General features: G+C 37.8%; 1 long non-coding RNA gene across 1 annotated transcript; it reads left to right on the forward strand.

The window, feature by feature from the left end:
• The first annotated feature begins 1,470 nt into the window (after positions 1 to 1,470).
• On the forward strand, positions 1,471 to 22,354 carry LOC120883401. Its single transcript, XR_005725766.1, has 3 exons — positions 1,471 to 1,481; positions 2,555 to 2,561; positions 22,255 to 22,354. It is a non-coding gene; the product is annotated as an uncharacterized LOC120883401 (long non-coding RNA).
• Positions 22,355 to 23,023: the final 669 nt, after the last annotated feature.

Below are 23,023 nucleotides of genomic sequence, written 5' to 3' on the forward strand. Positions count from 1 at the left end.
AGAGATTCAAAACAATTTTTTTTAATGTGTGGCGATCCGATCGTTCCAGCACCATCTGTTGAAAGGGCTATTCTTTCTCCACAGAATGACTTTTGAACCTACATCAAAAATCAATTTGCTAGTTTTGTGTGGATATCCAGACTCTTTAATCTGTCCCTTTGATATATTTGTCTGGCTTCCTTCCAATAGCACACTGTCTTGATTGCTGTAATTTTTAACAAGCTTTAAAATTGTCCAGCATGATTTCTTTACCTCTCTTCTTCTCTTTCTAAATGGTGTTAGCTCTTCTAGCTCCTTCACCTCTCCATTCATAGATTGGACTGATCAATGTGAGGATAGACCAGCATTTTCCCTTGCCAATTTCCTCATGTTTTCAGACTTCAGAGCCCAGCACGCACAAGGTGAAAAGCCAAACACACCTACTCAATGGAAATACTCATATTTGCAGCTAAATGAGGAAAAACTACAGAGGAATGCTTTCAAATCACCTGGGATGTTCTATAGTTGCTGTTTGTTGGTTGAATTAATTCTTTCATCCAGACTTGAATTTCAGTCGACAACAACCATATCTCTGTGGATGGGGCCGGGGCATTTGTACCTCGTAATATTTTCCAAGGTAATTAGGATGTCAAATATGTGGGGAAGCATATACTAGAAAAGGAAGTTGTGAAGTAGAGATAGGCCATTGTCTTTTTCTAAAAAGGGTTTCCTCTGAGTGCCGTCTAAATTAGCAAGGTTTGTGCCTGTCACCCATGTGCACCATCACTGTGTATATGTCAACTGACTCTGAGACACACAGGTCTTTTCTCCTCTTAATTACTTACAGGAACAATTATCTCAACTGTCAAAGGTTAAAAAAGAGTTTTCCTTAAAAGCTCTTAAGACTTTTTTCTATCTTAATCATTAACTAGGCTGACAATTTTATTCACAAGTAAATCATCTGACAGGGATGTTTTCAGATTAGTTTTTGGTTTAATAAGTGGATGTGCTTCCATAAAATTAAAGGGCATGGAAAATAATGACAGGAGAAAAAGAAAGCTTTATCATATACCATGGTAATATTTTCCATTGAAACATTACCTTCTTTGTTGTGAGCTTTCTGAAACTTGCTTTATTTTAGCATCAATGCAAATTTCACCTCACTTATATTTTTAACAATATTTATTTTGAAGTCAGAGTAAATAGAAGTAGCTCATTCCCACAAAAATGTAAGAAGAAAAATCTTTTTGTGTCTAATTCTAATATTTCTCAGACCATTTCATGGTTTGCAGTTAAGAAAATCATGATGGACATGACTTGGTACACTTAATGTCTGGTTAAATGTTATGTTTGAACACTCAGATATATATTTTGTATCAGACAAGCTTTAATTCATATTATAGTAGCAAACTTTTTGTTAAAAATGTAAGTTTTGACTACTGTCTTGCCTCTTGGTAAATCCCCTTAAGAAGAAAAATCCTAAGGTTATAATTAAATTTTTTGTATTTTTCCTTTGGAAACCACTAGAATGCCACAGATATTTATTCCAGGAAGCTGCTACTGCTAGGTCACTTCAGTCGTGTCCGACTCTGTGTGACCCCATAGATGGCAGCCCACCGAGCTCCCCTGTCCCTGGGACTCTCCAGGCAAGAACACTGGAGTGGGATGCTGTTTCCTTCTCCAGTGCATGAAAGTGAAAAGGGAAAGGGAAGTCACTCAGTCGTGTCCGACTCTTCGCGACCCTGTGGACTGCAGCCCACCAGGCTCCTCCGTCCATGGGATTCTCCAGGCAAGAGGACTGGAGTGGGGTGCCATCGCCTTAAGCACACTATTCAGAAAGCTCCCTTTGAAAACCTCCTGCTTGAAAACTGTCATTTAAAAGTCTCTCTCTTGTTTGTGGTAAATATGTTGTCATGACCAATATATCAAATATAGTAGTGATTTCACTATACAAAGTACTACTCCTGTATGATTGTGAGAGGCAAATTCAATTAACTGGGAATTTTTAAAGGGGTGTGAATGCATTCGACTTCAAATATTGTATACTATTTGCTCATGAAAGCACTACTTGGGTGCTGATAAGTAAAGGTCCCAGAGTTACAAAGGGAATCGTTGTTAGGGACAGAGTACAGAAGATTTTAGATCATTTCTGCTCATGGAGTTTATTATATGGATTTATATAAATTCATTCAGCTCACAGCCTTGTAAAGTATATTGAATTACAGTTTCCATAAGAATATCACTTGTCTCTGTGTAGCAGAAAAATGGCTACGGTAATGATGAGGCCAGTGAATTTTGTCATAAATATCTCCCCCACCTTCAAAGAAATAAAGTGCTTTCACGTGTATTATGTCATATAATTTGGCAAGTTTGCAATATTCCTTTGAACAATAATGTTATTTCCCACAATTTATTGATAGAAAAGCCTAAAGAGATCAAGTGACTAAATACTAGTTAGAATTTGAGGGCAAAGTCAAGCAGATATAGGATTGTTTTCCCTTCCTTTTTACTTTTATAAAGATGTGAGAGTTGGACCATTAAGAAAGCTGAGCGCTGAAGAATTGATGCTTTTGAGTTGTGGTGTTGCATAAGACTCTTGAGAGTCCCTTGGACAGCAAGGAGATCAAACCAGTCAATTCTAAAGGAAATCAACCCTGAATATTCATTGGAAGGACTGATGCTGAAGCTGAAGCTCCAATATTTTGGCCACCTGATGCGAAGAATTGACTCATTGGAAAAGACCCTAATGCTGGGAAAGATTGAAGGTGGGAGGAGAAGGGGATGACAGTGGATGAGATGGTTGGATGGCATCACAAACTCAATGGATATGAATTTGAGCAAACTCCAGGAGATAGTGAAGGGCAGGGAAGTCTGGTGTATTACAGTCCATGGGCTTGCAGAGAGTCAGACATGACATAGTAACTGACTGAACAACAGCATATAGATTCACAGGAATTTACAAAACACTGCAGATGGGGGCCCCTTATACCCTCTCCACAAGTTCCTCCAATATAATAATATCCTGCATCACTATCCTACAATCTCAACACCAACACACTGACTCTGGTGCTGTGTGTGTGTGTGTGTGCATGCTGATTCACTTCAGTCACGTCCAGCTCTTTGCAGCCCTGTGGATTGTAGCCCTATGCAGAGCTTATTTGGATTTTACCAGTTTCATTTGTACTTTGTGTGTGGGCAGGAGGCGATGGGGGTGACAGAGGATGAGATGGTTGGATGGCATCACCAACTCAATGGACATGAGTTTGAGCAAATCCCAAGAAACAGTGGAGGATAAGCTGATAAGCTGCTGACGGTGTGCGTGTGTGGCTCTGTGCAACCCATCACTTGTGTAGACTCCTGTAACACCACCCCAATCATGATATAAAACTGTTGCCCCCCCCCATAAGATTCCCTCATGCTACCCCTCTACCACCATCACCAACCTTCAGGTAACCTCCAGTCTATTTTCCATGAGTATAATTTTGTCAGCTTGAGAATATTATATACATGCAGTGCTACAGGATAATATGCCTTTGAGATTAGTTTTTCACGCTCAACAGAGTTACCATAAAAGAGCCATCTGAGCTGTGCATCAGTAATTCATTCCTTTTAAATAATGTATGTATTTGTTTATTTGCTGTGTTGGGTCTTAGCTGTGGTATGTGGGATTTTTGTTGTCATGTGGGATGGGAACCTTCATTATAGCACACGGGTTTAGTTGCCTCACAGCATGTGGAATCTTAGTTCCCCCACCAGGGATCAAACCTGCATCCCCTGTATTGCACTGGTGGACTCTCAATCACTGGCCCACCAGCGAAGTCCCTAGTTCATTTCTGTATTGCTGTCTACCATGGTATGTATGTGACACAGTTTACTTATAGCCATTCACCTATTGAGAGAAATCTTGGTTGTTCTCAGTCTTTGACTATCATAAACAAAGCTGACAAGCACGCGATTTTGGATGAACATTTGTTTGCATGTCTCTGAGCTAAATGCAAAAAGTTCATTTGCTCAGTTCTGTGGAAAACAAGCAGTTTTATATGGGCATTTATGCAAACTGTCATTAGTAGATGGGGCTGAATGGGCAGAACTGTGTTTTGGCTAAGTATGTGCTCTCTGAGGTCGGCATAGCTTGGTTTTATATTCAAGCTTCACCACTTGCTACACATGAAATCTTTATTAATAAAATGGAAATTTTAATTATAACGGTGCTATCCTAATAGGATCATTGTGATGATTGAATTAGCTAATTCAGGCCAAGTTCTTAGACTCATGTCTGACATACAAGGTTGTTATCGTTTAGTTGCTAAATCATATCTAACTCTTTTGGACCTCATAGACTGTAGCCCACCAGATTCCTCTGTCCATGGGATTCCCAGGTGAGAATACTGGAGTTGTTCACCATTTTCTTCTCTAGGGGATCTTCCAGACCCAGGGATCAAAACTGGTTTTCTTGTATTTCAGGCAGTTACCTTCTGAGCCACCAGGGAAGCCCCTCAATAAATATTAGCTATTAGTATAATCTGCATGACTTTGGCCACCAAGATTAAACATTGTGCTTGTTATTATTGAATTTCTTCTATTGCGGATTAAATGTTCATGCTTGAACACACTGGTATTGTCAATACTTTTTCTTATTGATTTGTTTTAGTTTTGCAACCTTTTGGAAGTGTAAATGGAATCAAACATTTGAATTAATATTTAAAATAAATATTAGACTTAGAACTTCTGGGGAATTTTCACTATTATAAAATGCACTAATTTATGTTTGGCAGGACTACAAGACATATTGAGGAAAGGCTTTAATGAGCCAGCAGATATGGGGATGAAAAGTGTATGCCTAATTTTCCTTATGTCTGCACAATTTAATGGCAATCTGTCAAAATTAGCCAAACTTCTTTCTATTCAATACACTGGTGGTATTCAAATAATTGAAGTTATGGCTCCAGATCGAATATAAAAGTGTGTGGAATATAAGGAAAAAGGAAACCTCAAAACCACCTTCAAAACATACTGAAACTTTAAAACATTTCTGAACTTTTAAAGGGTCCCAAGAGTAGAGAATCAAGTCTGGGGAGAGTGTCTTGAAATGAACAGACAAGAGCACACTCTGGCCATGATCCCTCAGGCCAAATATATCACGAGCCTTGGCCTACAGCACCATTTCCATGTCCTACTTTCCTTAACTCCAGAGTGTTTAATAAAATGCAAGGAAGAGTAAATATTTGCATTGGTGAGCTTATTTTTTCTAACAGCTTCCCAAAGCATCCAGTTTATATACATACCATAAAACCGTTGTTATTATTTTTAAAAAGATGTTAGAAATTTTGTGTTTCTTAGTGCCATTTGCAGCTACATGGATGGGCCTAGAGACTACCATACATGCAGTATTTATTAAACAGAATATTTAAAAATCTCTGAGATTAACTTTTTCTAAAGTATGAGAGGGTTTCTATTTCAGCTGATTGTTACATACAGAATATCTGCCCACTCTTAAAAAAAGGAAAAATAATAATTACACAGTTTCTTTCTCCTCTTGATTTCTCATCAATGTCTACACTGTCACCAAGTTAAAAGTTCAACTTTGTTTACCTAGAAATAGTGTTTGTTGGTATTGTTCAATCCATTTGATCATGCTGCTTTAATGAAACCAAGTAACATTTCCTAAGTATTCATTAAGAATTTACCTATTTGATGTCTAGGATATGCCAAGCAGTGCTTAGGCAGGGGGAATATGCAGTGATGATGTCAAACAAGATTCTGGAACTTACACTGTAATAGGCTGAAATAAATGATGAACAGAAATATTTAAAGCAGTGTCAAATGGCATTGTGAAGGGAAATTACATATATTAAAAAGCTAGAGAGGGACTGGAATTTGGACTGCTTCTTTAGATACAAATGTTACTAGAATAAAGGTTTTACCAAATCAAAATGCACACAGTTTTAAAATGATAGAATGTAAAATTTTCACATAGTGGTGGCAACAAAAGAAAATACTTTTTTTAAAATGGGTTAATTCAATAGAAAGTAGACAAAAACAAAAATAGTCAAGTAAAGGACGGCAAGCAGAAAATGCAAAATAATATAATTTTTTCAAAATTCTAATACTCCCATCATCATATTAGAAGAAAAATACTTTCCAAGACCTACATAGCCATATTGAATCAACATAAAATCTAGACAGCTTAGTAGGGACTCAGATACATATAAAGATATGAAAAGGTTCAGATAATAAGGATAAAAATATTACTCTAGGAGACTGAAATAAATCTGGCTCCACAATATTAATATTAGACAAAAGTATACTTTAGGAATAAAGTAACCCAGTGAAGAGTTGGGATATTACAGATCATAAGACCTAGAGATCGCAGGACTTTGTGACCAATTAGATATGCAATGAGATAAAAGGAGGAATTTGAGGCTCAATTGATTATGAGGGCTGTTATTTAGATTTTGGGGTGTTTTTTCCTTGTAGTGGGGGATCGGGAGAGTCACGTAGCCCAAGCCAACATACTGGTGCCAACTTCAACATTTCCAGGGGGAGATGACCAAGTAACATGCCCAAACTCCCCCTGAAACTAGGAGTCAGCCTCCCACCCCCGCCGCTCCCGGGGGGCTGGTGCAGAGGCACTGCTGTGCGGTCCTGATCAGGTACCCCTTGGCTTCTCATCTCTGCTCTGCTCTCTCACAGGAAGGGGTCAGGAACAGGAGCCATGGGGTGGGGAGGAGACAAATAAGGAAAAAACTGCTCACGTGCTGCTTTTCCAGTGGGAGCTGCCGTCTCAAGCAGCCTGTGCAGATTAAGAGCCATAAGCTTCAAGAATAAATAACTTCCCACCAAGTCAAGATGAAAGTATGAGACGAGGATGCTTTCATGTTTGAGAGGAAGGCGAGCAGTTTCAGCTTTTTCAGAGTGACTGTAAGACTTACCCACCCTATCAGAGAGCTGGATGAATGGAGTATAAAGAAGCGTGCCCTGAATAAGGTGTTAGGGTATGAGGAGGAGAGGAAAAACAAAGGTTTTAATTCACATTATGCTCAGTCCAACTTATTTAATAAAATGGTTTTAGTCCAAATAATCGAAAGGCTTAACTAAATAGTTGGGTACTGAACAGAACTGATGGCACTTTTATTTTAGAAACATCTCTGATATTGTCTTTGCAGAATCATAAAAACCCAAGTGGAACAACCCTACTGAACTTTCACAGTTTTCAATTGCTCTCTATTAAAATGAAAGCTGTCTTAGTATTGATGAGACACATTAAATTTTTTAATTGGGGTTTTGGAAAATCATGTATTCATTATACAAATGCATCTTAAGTGCCTTTTAAATTTTTGGAAAAATCAGAGACATTTATGAAATACTGAGATGTAAACAAATATAGCCCCCTTTGCCCTCAGTGAGTTTATAGTGAGTTTTATAAATTTACCTACTGATGTCCACATGCTCTTTTAATTCTGGACACCTGCTGAATGAAAAAGCCCAAAGTCCAATTTTCACAGTACTCCCTTTTTATCTATTTAAAGTATTTGCATGATTGCTCAGTACTGTTCAACTGTTTGTGAACCTGTGGCCTATAGCCCTCCAGGTTCCTCTGTCCATGGGATTTCCCAGGCAAGAAGACTGGAGTGGGCTGCCACTTCCTTCTCCAGGGGGTCATCCTGACCCAGGAGTTGAACCCACAGTCTCCTGCACTGGCAGGTGGATTCTATATGACTGAACTACCTGGAAAGCCCCGTTTAATGTGTTTGCTCATTTTCAAAATACTTCCAATGTATTTACTTTTTCCTCAACAAAGAAATAAGACTGGAATACTGATTCTGTTGGGAGTCTCAGACAGATAATATGAATGAGTCAGAGTTGAAAATTATTAGGCAAACTAATGCCAAGGATCTTTAAACTCAATTGGATGTTCAATGAACTACACCAATAGATCTTGTGCTTAATTGTAAACAAAAGGAGCATGTTTTGAGAACATGAAAAAGTGTCAGAATTGTGTTCTTTCATGTGTCATTGGGAATTTGACTTTGACTTTATGTAACTAGAATGAGCTGTATAGTATGTCATATATTTTTTATTTTGCATGCTTAAATTTTTTTCAGCAACATATTAGATTCTATTTGCTTCTCCCGAATGAAACTGGATTGAAGAAAATGGAATTTATATTTCTATGACCTGCTGTTTACTACTGCAGAAACTAGCAGGAATTGGCCTAGTTTTCCAGGCTAAACTTTCTTTCTGAAGCCTGATCTTTCCAACCAGTAGCCTGATGTCGAAAGTACTATCAGATCACATATCTATAAAAGGTACCATTTAGTAGGAGTGAGGCAGGGCTGCTTATGGAAGTGTTGATAGAAAAGTAAGCTCAAACTTTTCCAGAAGTCCACAGAAGATTTCTGCTTACTCTCATTGGTCTGAATTAGGAGATATGACTTGAATCATTCAATTTTAAAAGAGCTATAGGTACCAAAAGGGTAGATATTTTGAAATCAGGAAATCTTTGGTGACCAAAGGGAGGAATGGATGTAGGGTCCCCCAAACCAATGCCTGCTATTGCACAAAAAGAGAAAATGACATTCATTTTACTCATGCACACATCTCACTTTGCCAATCATTTCAGAGGTAATGATAATTAACTTTCTAAAAACATGGATTATGGATCCTCAAATCTGGAATTGTTCAAGAATAGCTTTGAGACGATTTAAACTGAAGAATTGGAAGTTATAGAAGAGTCTTTGGACTATCCCCCAATCCTAAGATGCTGTAAAGTGTGCAATAATTATCATTTTTTTTAATTGTAAAGTTTCACAAATTGAATACTTTTGAGATCTTGCTTTTACTGCCAGAGTTTCACTTTGGGGTATCTTTGGTTTGTTTCCTTTATTTATTTATCTATTGTTTCTTAAGAATGCAGATGAAACAAGTGAAATAAAAGGGATAGTTATTTGGGAGATCCTGCCTAACAAAATATGTTTAAAGATGAGAGAGGAAATATAAAAATGAACCTTCTGACTTGTGGTCACTTAGAAATCACTCAAGTTACTGCTGAACATTACACTAGAGTATTCAGCTTCCTCTTGGTTTTACAATATTGTCTATATAGTATGAAAATGATATAGCAGTATTATCTTTATAATCTCAAAATTAAACCTTTTCATTGCAGTTAACATGCAGATATCAACCTTCAGGCTTCTATTGATGGGTTTGTGCAAAATTCAAAATGTATACACACCTACAAAGAATTCTAAACACTTAAAATACTGGAGCCACCAACCGGATCAGCAATTTGCCAAGATTAGCATTTTGAAAATAATTATCTCTGAAATAAATTGCATAGAAAGATATGCAATAGTAATAGTAAATATTTTAAAGTTTACATTGATGAGGCAACCCTTTGAAAAGGGAAAGTTCTACCACATTGAAAAGACAGTGGAACTGAGGGTAGCTTTCCCTCTCTCTCCTGTCAATGGAAATGCCTAGTTTTCTTAGGGTCTTTTTCAATAAATGTTTCCATATGGTGAAGTCTCCTGGTCATACTACAGCTTGTAGCCAGCATCTAGGTCACCTTTAGTTACTGGAAACAGTTTTGTTGGTTTCTACAAGCCACTCCTCCAGTAGGTTTTGCACTGAAGTCATAATTATATGCATTCATATATTCATTTCTTTTTATTTCAGCAAATGTTTTTAGCTGCCACTTATGCAGAAATCACAATACTAATTATATGGTATTTGCAAGAGCTGTATAAACTTGAGTGTAATTTTTTCTGACAGTTTCCTCATCTGCTAAGTAAAGATGTTTCTTACATCTTTTGTGGTTCAGATTCATTTAGACAGTGCAATAGCAAGCATTCTCTAAATAGTATTTACCACAACCATTATTGTTACTAACTAGCTGATAGGGCTTAGCAACAAGAAGAACAAATGAAAATCTTCTCCAAGGCAAGTTGTTGGCATGCGGTGCTGCAGAGGCAAGAAGGACAAAGGAAATGCATTCCCTCAGCTCTCAGAAAATTCTGGTGCTTAGAAAGGACCTCAGCACTGTTTAGCATTTATTTTGGTTAGAAAATAAAACAAAGTAAGAATTAAAGAGGATCTAAGGAGGATTAATACTACCGCTGATGGCTCAGATGGTGAAGAATTTGCCTGCAATGCGGGAGAACCTGGTTCAATCCTTAGGTCAGGAAGATTCCCTGAGAAGAGCATGACAACCCACTGCAGTCTTCTTGCCTGGAGATTTCCATGGACAGAGGTCTGGTGGGCTACAGTCCATGGGGTCACAGAGAGTCAGACACGACTGAGCAAACAACATGTTCATGTTCACTATAGGATAAATAATGACACGAAAATGGGGATAATGAAATTAAGGAAGAATTTCAAGGCAAATGGTTTTACATAAAGGTAGGTAAAGTGTACTGTGGTTTAGAAAAGTTTCCTCCACTCAGAGCACTTAATTTCAATGATGTATTTCATCTTCTGTTTACTTTGTTTATGGGCTTAGCAATTTTTAAACTAATAATGTAATGCCCTATTATTGTAAATTAAGTATGAATACAATAGGAAAAACCAGAGTAATGGAAGTGTTCTCTTTTCATATACCTATGATATATATTCATACTCTGTTAGCCATTTAAATTAGATGACCACTGTGCTAGAGAGAAAATGAATATGCATTGAAAAAGATCCATATCTATATCTGTATAAATATAGATGAAATGGCTAAAGGGCAATTCCAAAGAAATGTATTAAGCAGCTGTGTAATAGAATGTAGAATGACATGAACTGACTATATACCTGTTAAACCTTCAAGCTGAAAGGTGTACCATCACTGTCTTTGTCCAGAAGGACTCTCTCGTCCATTTCCAAAGTTGGGGGCCACATCACGTTCCTGTGTCCTATTCTTCTCTTCTGTCAGTATCACTTACTTCATCCCATGCCTCTGGATTCCCAATGAAACTCCAGATTTTTTATTTTATTCCTCATGACAAATTAAGTCTGTCACATAGCCCTTCAATTAAAGCCAAGCAAAATGACTGATCAAGATATTTAGCTTAATAAAAGACAGTCTTCTTACTAAGAAAATTTGTATGTGGTTTTTGTGGCTCAAATGGTAAAGAATTTGCCTGAAATTCAGGAGACCTGGGTTTGATCCCTATGTCAGAAAGTTCCCTTGGAGAAGGAAATGGCAAACCATTCCAGTGTTCTTGCCTGGGAATTCCCATGGATGGAAGACCCTCGTGGGCTACAGTCCATGGGGTGGCAAAGAGCTGGACATGACTGAGTGACTGACCCTTAAATATATGCATTTTTACCGTTGTTACTTGCCTTTCTCCCCTCTGGGTTGTGAGATACTCGAGGGTAGAAGCTGCTTTTTTCCATTTTTTAAAAAATATTGATATCTCACAGTGCTTGTCATAGAGTTGATCTCAAGTGGCCTCAGCCTGCAATGGCTTGGAGTCAGGCTTGGGTTCCCAACCAGAGATCGGGCTGGGTCACTGCAGTGAAAACACCAGATCCTAGGAACTAGTCCAGTGGTCAGTGGCAAGGGCCCTGGCCTTTGGCTTTGCAGAAAAGAATTTCTACAAAAACAGAAAGTAGTGAAACAAGTATTTATTGAGGAAAAAGTATAATACATGTGGAGAGACACCTGGACAGTCTCAGAGAGAGAGTCTCTGAGTCGCGCCTGCCTGCATGGCCGTTTAAATCACTTACATGGGGCGTTTCTTCTGGTTTTCATTTGGCGAGTCATTTTGATTTGCCTGGCTCACAACCCATGTCTGATATATCTCAGGATCCTCTCATGTGTGCGCTTGCATCTGTTGGCCACGAGGGATTTTACCAGAAAGTCTTCTGGGTAGAATATCCCTTGACATTGCTCCCCCTTTGGCCTCTGAAGAGCCTTTCCTGGGCATGTGTGGTCAGGGAGGCTCCCTGACTTCGAGAATGAGAAATATGTGGTCTGAGCAGGGCCCAACCTCCCCCCTCTTAATTGCCCTGATTTTCTTTTCTTGGAATTTTGGTCAATAGAGAATGAATCTCTAGTTCCTTTACCCAGGGGGAATGAGGCGGCTATCCACCTCCTGCCTGAATCTGTAGGCAACATTTGTGGTTGAGATGGCCAATTAATCATCCAAGGATAAGGGTCTGAAACAGGAATTTGTTGTTTTTCACATGTTTCTGATGACACTTATTCATATATATATATATATATATATACATGACAGACACACAGAGAGAAATATACACACAATGGAAATTATGTATATACAACATTATATGTTTTCTGTATCTATAAAATATGCCATCTAATTTAGATAAACCTATTCCAATATATTTAGTTGGTCAATAAGTCCATTTGGGTTTTCCATCACATCTTGCATAGAAACTCAAATGAACTTTTTGGCCAACCAATATCTGCTTTAAAAAGTCACCTCCTTAGAGAAAGATTTACTGATTGATCTATCTAAGGTGAGCCTATCCCAGTCACCATAACTTTTGTTTTCATTTATTTTTGTTGTAATATGTGTTCAATGAAGACATGAATATTGCTTATATGGTTTCCTTTCATATCTGTAGGGCCTACAACAGTCCATGACAGTTAATAAATATTCAGTATTTGTGAATGGAAACTTGATGAAGTGAATAAATTTACTCATAAATAAATAAGCTTTAAAAAAATAAATAAATAAGCTTTAAATATAGCTTACCCTATGCTTGCTATTAATACACACATGGCCCTTGTACTATATGACTTGAAATTTATTGGTAAAACTAAAAAAATACAACAAAACTTTCTTATATAAGTTTATGTGTTTTTTTTTTCTAATAGCTTTTCACTTCCTTTTTCTTGTCTTAACTTTTTTTCATCCCTTGGGTTCGTCATATTTAGTATGTTCTCCAATAATCTTCACACTTTAAACACTTCTAAGCAGCAACTGTAAATTTCTCCATATTTAATATACATCTCCAAGTCAAATTTTATTATTTCCGAAGCAGTAGTATTATTTTACAGCACGTTTCAGTTCTTTTCTGAGAATTCTCACCACCTGAAACACATTATTCTTCCCAAGGCTCAAATTATCTAAGAACTGTATTTGTATCGAAAGAAAAATTATTAAAATAGCCTAATTATTGTTGTTCAGAAAATCTAAAATCTTCAGGAAGCATGGCTTAATGAGACAGTGGTTTTCGCCACCTCACTGGGTACCAAGACATACAAGCGACATTCACATGGAGGTAACTGGGGGCCTGAGCGGTCTTCTCGTTTCCACCTCTGGCATCTCCTCTATAGATATTTATGTCTATTTTGTCTTCATCTTTGCCACTTGGCCACCCCACCTCCAGTTTTCTGTTGGCATTACAGGTAGGGGGAAAAAAAAGGAAAAAGACAAAAACTAAAGGCATATATCCACTGAATTAGTTTTACTCAACAAGCATTATGTTAGTAACCTCGCTTTGGTTAAGTTGCAGTTACATCCCTCTGGCCCAAACTGGGTCACGTAATTAGCCTTAGCCTTAAGCAAGTCTGGGAGGAGATGTGTTGTGTTGACCAGACACACTGTCATTTAGAACAAAAATAGGGTTCATTTAGAAAGGAGGAAGGTCGGTAATTACTACTTATAGATGACAGCCGCAGAGAGACCACTTTAACACAAAGAATAGCACAGGGGATTACATTATTTTTATGAAATCCTCGTGTAAATATATGCTTCTCTCCTTCTAAAAAATCCTCCACCTAGACCTCATAGCCATAATTTTCCTTTCCTGATATTAATGGACTTTGCATTACGTAGAATTTAGATGTTAATTTCATGAATAGAATGATGAGATCCACCAAAAATGATTAAAAATGAGGGGAACGTGAAATCTTTAGTAAATCAAAATTCTTTTATCAGTCATTCATTGCAGCAATGATGAATGCTGCTTTTCTGTACTTTAAAAAGCACTTGCTGATGTCAGCCTACTGGAGCATATAACAATATAACGACTTCCTATTTCCAAGAGTTTTCTTTTGACATTCAGGAGAGTCCAACAAAATATTTGCATAAGCACTGTCTCAGGAAAAAGTTGGGAAGAGAATAAAAAGTGATTCTTCTCTCTCCCCCAATTGGGATTAGATTTCATTTCATAGTGAATCTTCTCCAAAGCAAAAAAATTTTAGTATTAATTTTATGTCTATTTCTCACTATGTTGTCTCTTTTGTGTTATTTCTTATTTTTACATAGGAAAAGACTGATCAGATTAAAAGAATCATTACGCTTATAATTAATTTTATTTTAGAGAGGGCATCAATATATTTTAATCACTTATCAAAAATGTTTGTTTTTATAATACAAAAAGTGAAGCAAAATTATTTCAACATGAAAGCATATTCTGATTTTTTCACTTCCTTTATTTCATGATTTTTATTTACTTTAAAGTATTTCATGCAGGATGGCAAACCATGCACCTAGAGAGAGAAAGTTGATGAATTTAAATGAGGTGCACTTTATATGGTAACACCCAAATAGCCTGGAGGCCAGATACGTTTATCTGGATAATATGATAATCAATTCATAAATTATGTATACCTGAGCCCTTTTCACCTTGGGCAATTTCAAGAAGTCCAAAAAAAAAAAAAAAAATCAAACTTAGCACAAACTGAAATCAATGGTCTAAGCCATTTTAACAGCCAATTAGGACCATGGCAGAGATAGTCTAATCCATTATGCATAGTTGACTGTTAGTGAAAAAAATGTAAAGAATTTTACCCCAGATTTATACATATATTCTTTGTCTTTCTAACTTTAACCTCTTGTTCACTTGCTGATATCTGTGTGTATTTTTAAGCAAAAGTGGAGAGAATTAATCCCTCCATGAAGAGAGAAGTGGATATTTGAGCTCATAACTTCTGTACTACAAGAACACTGCATACTCAGTTGCTTCAGTCATGTCCGACCCTTTGTGACCCCATAGACTGCAGCCCATCAGGCTCCTCTGTCCATAGGAGTCTCAAGGCAAGAAGACTGGAGTGCATCACCATTCCCTTCTCTAGGGGATATTCCTGACCCCAGGATGGAACCCGGGTCTCCTGCACTGCAGGTGGATTCTTAATCATTTGAGCTACCAGGCAAGTCTAAGAACATTAGACCAGGAAAAGAGAAGTCAAATTTTTGAGATACACAACCAGTGAGACTTTGGTGAACTGTACTGATGAGCTGAGAGTAACACTGGTCAGACATTTTAATGATGTCTCCCTTACAGACAGTCATACACACAAAACCAGGAACCTTCCACATGAAATATATTCTCCCATTGCAGAAGTATAAATGTATCGGGCACATCTTGTTCTCTTGCCTGTGAATATTTATGATAAAGATGAGTAGATTTCCAATTAGTCATTCATGGCTATTGTAAAATTGTCACTAAGAAACTTTTATTGGAGAATTACTTATTTTCTCCATTTTAAGCATGCCTCCTAAGATTCTTCAAGAAATGGAAACCAACATGGATTTATATAGAATTATTTTATCATGAAAAATGAAATGATTATAGAAATGCATAGAATTAGAGGAAGTATGGAAAGGCATGGCAATAACTCATTGACCAAATTGACAAAAGTTGAAACATTAATTATCTTATACTTGAGGGCCCTCTTTGAACTGTCTTATTAGGTAGCCTGTTTCATTGTTTCACAGACAAAAGTATGATAAAATTCTTTGGTCATTAACTCATTCACCATTTCAACTGTGCATTTACTATGTAATAAGTACTGAAATGGGGCTTCCCTGGTGGCTCACTGGTAAGGAATCCACCTGCCAATGTAGGAGACACAGATTGGATCCCTGGGTCAGGAAGATCTCCTGGAGAAGGAAATGGCAATCCCCTCCAGTAAGTATTCTTGCCTGGGAAATCCCACGGACAGAGGAGCCTGGTGGGCCACTGTCATTCCATTGGGTCACAGAAGAGTCCGACACGACTCAGTGACTAAACAGCCACAACAACAAAGTACTGAAATGTATTCTCTAGCTTGGTTATTAATTTTTAGTCCCGTTCTATGAAGTATTAGAACAAAGGTAGCTCTTTATGCTTCTTCAGAGAAGCCATTAACCACTTGAAATCAGTCATCATGCTTTTTGTCTTCAAAATTAATCTTTTTTTCCATGTTAACAATCTAAGGCTTTCAGTTGTTTTACCATAAAAATTCTATTTTTACTCATCAATTTCCTTTTCACATATGAAGCCTAGTGTTTCAGATACATATACGGAGCGTTCCAAAGTGAAGTCAGTGCTGCCCACAGTTCTGTGTGCTCAGTTTCTTCTAACGCAGCATATGCTTTTGTTTGCGCTGGCCTCTTGGCTCTGCTGGTGATTATTGAGTCGTGGCCAAGTCAGATCTGATAACCATGCACTACTGTCTGCACTCTCCACTACTTTGCATTTATTTTTCTCTTATTTTAAACCCAAGGCATGGCTTGAGATTCATCTGATCAGATTTCATATTCTTGGTGTTCATCCAGCATTCCAGTCTTTTGAGACAACCTGAATCTCAATCTTGTCATCAACTGTTATATTGCTTATTCCTCCTGGTTTTGTATCATTTTAAATTTGGAGAGTGACACGTTTAGCCTTGCTCATGATCCACGCCCTGTCTTTTCCTTACAGCTGCAGCTAATTGATTCATGTCAGTAAGCATAGACTATTGTCTAATTTCAAGAGCTCTCTTTCCCAAAGAGGAAATATTTAAACAATTTCAACCTCACTCTTGACAAAAGACTTCCATGGTATCACGTGAATGTAAAATGAAAATGCAGACAGAATTTTGATGTTACTATGCAGATTTTAGTGTTATTTAATATCTACAGCTAAATTGTAATGCATTTGAAATATTAGATTGAAAAAAAGGAAACCATACAATGTTTTCATATGGGATTCTAGATACTTTATGCAAATGAAAATAATAGTTTCATTACATTTCTTAGGAAAATATTAACCTAAATATCAAATACTGCATATTTTAAAAAATAGAGTTGAAAAGCAAAAAAAAAAAAAAGAAAAATAAAAAATTGTTTGACTCTCACAATATATCATTTGAATTTTTCTGGGATTGAGTGAAATTATCAGATCCAATGGGGCTTCCCTGGTGGCTCAGACAGTTAAGAATCTGCCTGCAATATAGGAGAACTGAGTTCAATCTCTGGGTTGGGAAGATCCCCTGGAGGAGGAAATGGCAACCCACTCCAGTATTCTTGCCTAGAGATTTCCATTGACAGAAGAGCCTGGCAGGCTACAGTCCATGGGGTCCCAAAGAGTTGGATACAACTGCATGGCTAACACATATCGATCCAAAAAAACTCTGATATTCAAGTGATTAATTTGCCTCAGAACAGTATGTTTGGCAAGTAGAAGTTATCTCTGGATTTGTTTGTTATGGATTTAAAATAATTTCCAAGAATATTTATGGAATTTTTTTACAATAAAAAAAGTTTGTGGCCAGCTTTAAAAGACTCAGGGGGTTCAAGAAATCCAAGTTATTTCAGATTTCAGCTTGGGAATGTTAGTTCTTGTTTTTCAAGATGGAGAGAAGCCAGGCTTCTTTCCTGTAACGAGGAGGGAGATTTTATAATAGCAATAGCATCTCTGGCTTCCTTCTGCTGCTCCTCGTTTTGCTTCTCATCTTGGGAGAGATGTGACATAAATATCTCATTGATGAGTTAGAGGCAAGGCTTGCCTCCCTGGTTGAGCAGCTCCTGTCTTCATTGCTTTGGTATGGTCATTCATTCAGAGGGCACTCATTCGCTGCTTTTCTACCATGTCAGATCGGAGGAGAGTAGTCAATGTTTGAGTGAGTATTAGAAAATTCACCTTCTCCAGTACAGATGTTTTCAGGTAACAAGGGGAATGTTTAATCTCCATCCATCTAACTCCTGGTATTATCTCTAATTGAGAAACAAGGTTGTCATGTATTTATTCCCTCAAGCCCCTCAACCTACCACATTTTACTGACTTTTTTTTCTTTTTTGGTTTTATTAATATTTTTATCTATGTCCATATTTATTGAAGTACAGTTGATGCACAATATTTTATGTTACAGGTGTTCAATATAATGATTCACAGTATTTAAAGGTTATGTACTCCATTGATAGTTATTGTAAAATACTGACTATCTCTCTCATGTTACACAATATATCCTCATAGATTACTTTATACCTAATAGTTTACACCTCTTTGTCCTCTAGCCCCATCTAGCTCCTCCATCTTCCCTCTCCCTGAAAAAGATAACAAAAAACTCAAGGTAGGTATATATGATTATAAAAGAAGTACACATTTAGGAAAGAAGGATTAATTCTATTAAGTATGAATTTTAAGTATTCTCACCATCCATTGTGAACTCACTAATGCAACTTTGTGGAGGATGGGGAGAGGCAGGGGCCAGACATTGGATGCAAATGATATAGTTGGCTTCATTTTGAAATGGTCAGACATTGTATTCACTAAAGTATTTTTTATGTTTCTCTTATTTTAAGTTTGAACTCACAAATGACAGATCCCTAGAACTGAGAACTATGGCTGAAAGTAAGCTTAAATCAGTAACTTGTACACAGATAAACATCTAACAAAGTTCTACATGCAAAATTTGCTTCATTTTGATAGATTCTAAAGCATCATGGTAATTTTATTGATCTTAATATTAGATTATTTTATCTAATACATATTCACACTATTGTATTGTGATAAACACAGTTTTGTGTACAGGTTGTATAACACAATATCATGTACAGGTTGTTTAACACGTGTGCAGAGGGTATTGCAAACTCTGAAGACTGGAGAACCTATATAAATAAAGACATAAATCACTCTAAAAGCTAAAGATAGAAATTGTAGGCATTCTTGTCATAGCCCTTTCTAATACTTAACAAGTAAACAATAGTAATTTTTGCAGTCTTAAATGTAGGAAATTCCATATATATTTATTTGACCGTGTCTCTTTTCCAGGTTCCTTGAATAAAATAGAATTAGTTATAGGGAGCCAGTGGAATTTATTGTTTCAATGTTTTCCCTATTTCTATAATTTTTAGCACATGATTCTATAAAATATTAGAATATTCTTGATATTTAATATTTAGAGTTTTGGGGGAGGTTAGTAGGAATTATTATATCAGATGCCTAGGAAACATGTACATAACCTGGCACAGACTATCTTTGTCTTCATTTTATAACAATGAAAATGTTTCTAACTTTCATATATCAGTTTTTGTCATCACAACTTCTTTTATGAATCCAAAATGAAGTTATAATGCATGTCCTGGGAGAAACATATTTGTTAAAGAAACTTGAAGAATAGTGACACTTATTACCCCAACTTTTAAAAAGATGACTATCAAATCATTAAGTGTAGAAGTAAATTTTGAGCTGTTAAGTGGGATCTACATCATCAAACAACTCCCTAAGCAAATGCATATATACAGGTGGATGGAAAAATAAATAACTCCAGCATCTTTGGTAAAAATAATATTGAATACAATTCAAAACCTTAAGGTAGACTTTTTTTCACTAAAGAAAAATAAATTAAAAATTTGTTTCTAGGAGCTATAATCTGCAATTTTTCCAGCAAAACGCACCTTTCAATGAAAATGTTTTAAATTGAATAGCTTTTAATTAGAAAAATAGTGAGAAGGATAATTTAATTTTGCCTCTTAGTGACTCATTTCTTTGAATCTATTATTGTCCCTTTCACTTTCAGGTAACATAAATTGTTTACCTAAATTTGCAATTCAACAAAAGAGAAACATTGATTTTATACAAAAGTGTAAACAGAAGAGACAATTTTTTTTGTTTGTTTCTTACTTCCACACTGGGATGCAATTTTCAAGCAGGTAAGGAAGGAGGAAAGTAAATTGGAATTTGTATCTGGGGGTCATAAATGTGATAACTCAAAAGTGTCTTCCACAAAGATGTCAACCTACTTGAGAATCACCAGAACGTCTAGCGTTCAGGTGATTTCTGGCAGGTTGTATCTTTTGCTGCAGTGGAATGTCACGTCTGCAGCATGACTGGTGAGAAGGATAGCCTGACAACCACACAAAGTGTACCTGGAGAGGGCTTAGAAAGGACACCCACCTCCCTTCTGTGTGGTCAGCTGGAACCCTCCAGCCATTAAGCCTCTGCTAACACTAGGGAGCACACTTTCCCCAGGAATTATCCTGGGAAGTGAGAGGAGGAGCTTCCCATCTGCAGATCAGCGTCGGGCAGGATGCCAGCCCATGCCCCGCTGTATAGAATGACAAGGCACACAGCTATGACAGTACTCGTGGTAAACAATGACAGCTCTGTCAGGAATCCGAGAGGCTTTTCGTCCTTCTGCATGTGCTGCAAAAGAAGCAGAGTTATTTTATTTGTGGCATATAAAAATGACGGCTTGAACTCTTCACCCCTTTCTTCCTTTAAACAAATCAAAATTAGAGGAGTGTTAGCAGCTTTATGACGGTGGGAATGCAAAGTGGGAGGCTGTAGAGATTTGAAAATTAGAGGAAAAAATGTCCTCAGTACAAATATGAACACAGATAGGTTAATTTTTTTAATCAAAATGACCTCAGATATGAAATTACCTTAGACTTGCAATGATCTTATAGTAAAGCTCTTTCTCACTCTGCATCCGTGCATGCTAAGTCACTTCAGTTGTGCCTGATACTCTTTGAGACTGTAGCTCGCCAGGCTCCTCTGTCTTTGGAATTCTCTAGGCTAAGAGTCGGACCCGACTGAGCGACTTCACTTTCACTTTTCACTTTCATGCATTGGAGAAGGAAATGGCAACCCACTCCAGTGTTCTTGCCTGGAGAATCTCAGGGATGGGGGAGCCTGGTGGGCTGCCGTCTATGGGGTTGCACAGAGTTGGACATGACTGAAGCGACTTAGCAGCAGCAGCAGCAGCAGGCAAGAATACCGGAGTGAGTTGCTATGCCCTTCTCTAGGGTATCTTCCCAACCCAGGGATTGAACCTGGGTCTCCTAGATCTCCTTCATTGGCAGGTGGGTTCTTTACAACTAGCATCATCTGGGAAACTCTTCTAGTCTACAGTGCATGTGAATGTCATCGAGAGAGTGTACAGAACTAACAAACACATCAGATAATGTTTAGGGGCTACATCTTCTGTAAAGTTCAGTTCAGTTCAGTTCAGTCGCTCAGTCATTTCCGACTCTTTGTGACCCCATGAATCGCAGTGCGCCAGGCCTCCCTGTCCATCACCAACACCCGGAGTTCACTCAGATTCACGTCCATCGAGTCAGTGATGCCATCCAGCCATCTCATCCTCTGCCGTCCCCTTCTCCTCCTGCCCCCAATCCCTCCCAGCATCAGAGTCTTTTCCAATGAGTCAACTCTTTGCATGAGGTGGCCAAAGTACTGGAGCTTCAGCTTTAGCATTATTCCTTCCAAAGAAATCCCAGGGCTGATCTCCTTCAGAATAGACTGGTTGGATCTCCTTGCAGTCCAAGGGACTCTCAAGAGTCTTCTCCAACACCACAGTTCAAAAGCATCAATTCTTTGGCGCTCAGCCTTCTTCACAGTCCAACTCTCACATCCATACATGACCACTGGAAAAACCATAGCCTTGACTAGGCAGACCTTAGTCGGCAAAGTAACCTCTCTGCTTTTGAATATGCTGTCCAGGTTGGTCATCACTTAGATGATGCTTATTGTGACCAGGGTTCCATCAAGGGGAGGAGAGAACGGTATTGGGTCGCCCACAATGTTATGTACATCATGTTTTCGTCTGAGTTTACTCGCACGTTTATTACATATCCAAAGTATGGAACATGTTGCCTACACATTGAAAACAGTAAGGAGATCTACACTAGGGGACAGTTTGATGGTAAAGGGGACGTAGAGTGCAGAAGACCAGCCTCAGGAAGTAGAAAGGCAGAGGTGAGACTGTGTAATGGACTCATCAGGACAGTCCAAGCCGTGTTGCAGTATTAATTTAATCAATAAGCCACAGAAGTATAACATAATTATTCCTGGTTCATGCAAACTCTGAAGGAATTTGGGTGTGCCTCCCTAGGGCAGCTCTCTTCTAAACGTTTTATTGTGTATTGCAGTATGATGGTTTAGTTGCTAAGTCATGTCCGACTCTTGAGACCTGATGGACTGTAGCCTGCCATGCTCCTCTGTCCATGGGATTTCCCAGGCAAGAATACTGGAGTGGGTTGCCATTTCCTTCTTCAGGAGATCTTCCTGACCCGGGGATCAAACCCGTATCTCCTGCATTGCAGGCACATTCTTCACCAAATGAGCTAGAAAGCTGATTAAAATTGTTGTGATAGTTTCCGATGAACAGTGAAGGGACTCAGCCGTACATGTACATGTATCCATTCTCTCCCAAACTCCTCTCTCATCCAGGCTGTCAGGACACTGAGCAGTGTTTCCTGTGCTCTACAGTTGATCCTTGTGGGTTATCCACTTTAAATACATGGTATACATGTCCATCTCAAACTCTCTAAATATCCCTTCCCTCCATCCTCCCCCTTCAACCCCAGTTTCTCACACCCATTGGCTAGAATTACAACACAGAACTGCACATCAACACAGCTAACTATACAAGCCGCTGGGAAAAACAAAGGCCATGAGACTATTCCATGGGCAACTGTTGCCACATTAGCATTTGAGAGAAAAACATAATCGAAGGAGAGAAGCACTAGACATGAGAAAAAATGCAATATGATATAAGTGCTGTTTGATTGAAAAATCAATGTTTTACAGAGAATTTTTGCTCAAAGTTATGGATTATTTAGATGTCAAGCTCTTGCTGGCCTCGATCAGTCACTTGCTCCCTCTATACAGTAGATGACTCTTCTGTAACATTCAACTGTAAAATTCTATAATTCCAAGTCATTTATGGCGTGAGAGTGAGATCAAATACTGTAATGTCCTTAATACCCATTTAGTATTCAAAGAACTGTTTACCTCTACACTTAATTTGGAACTATTTGAGCTCTGCAGAGAATAGAAATTGGAGTACAAAATTAATTATGGAAAAATGTAAGGATACTGTCAGCCTTTTTTTTTT

Source organism: Oryx dammah, unplaced genomic scaffold, assembly GCF_014754425.2.
Source record: "Oryx dammah isolate SB20612 unplaced genomic scaffold, SCBI_Odam_1.1 HiC_scaffold_24, whole genome shotgun sequence".
NCBI classification, from domain to species: Eukaryota; Metazoa; Chordata; class Mammalia; order Artiodactyla; family Bovidae; genus Oryx; species Oryx dammah.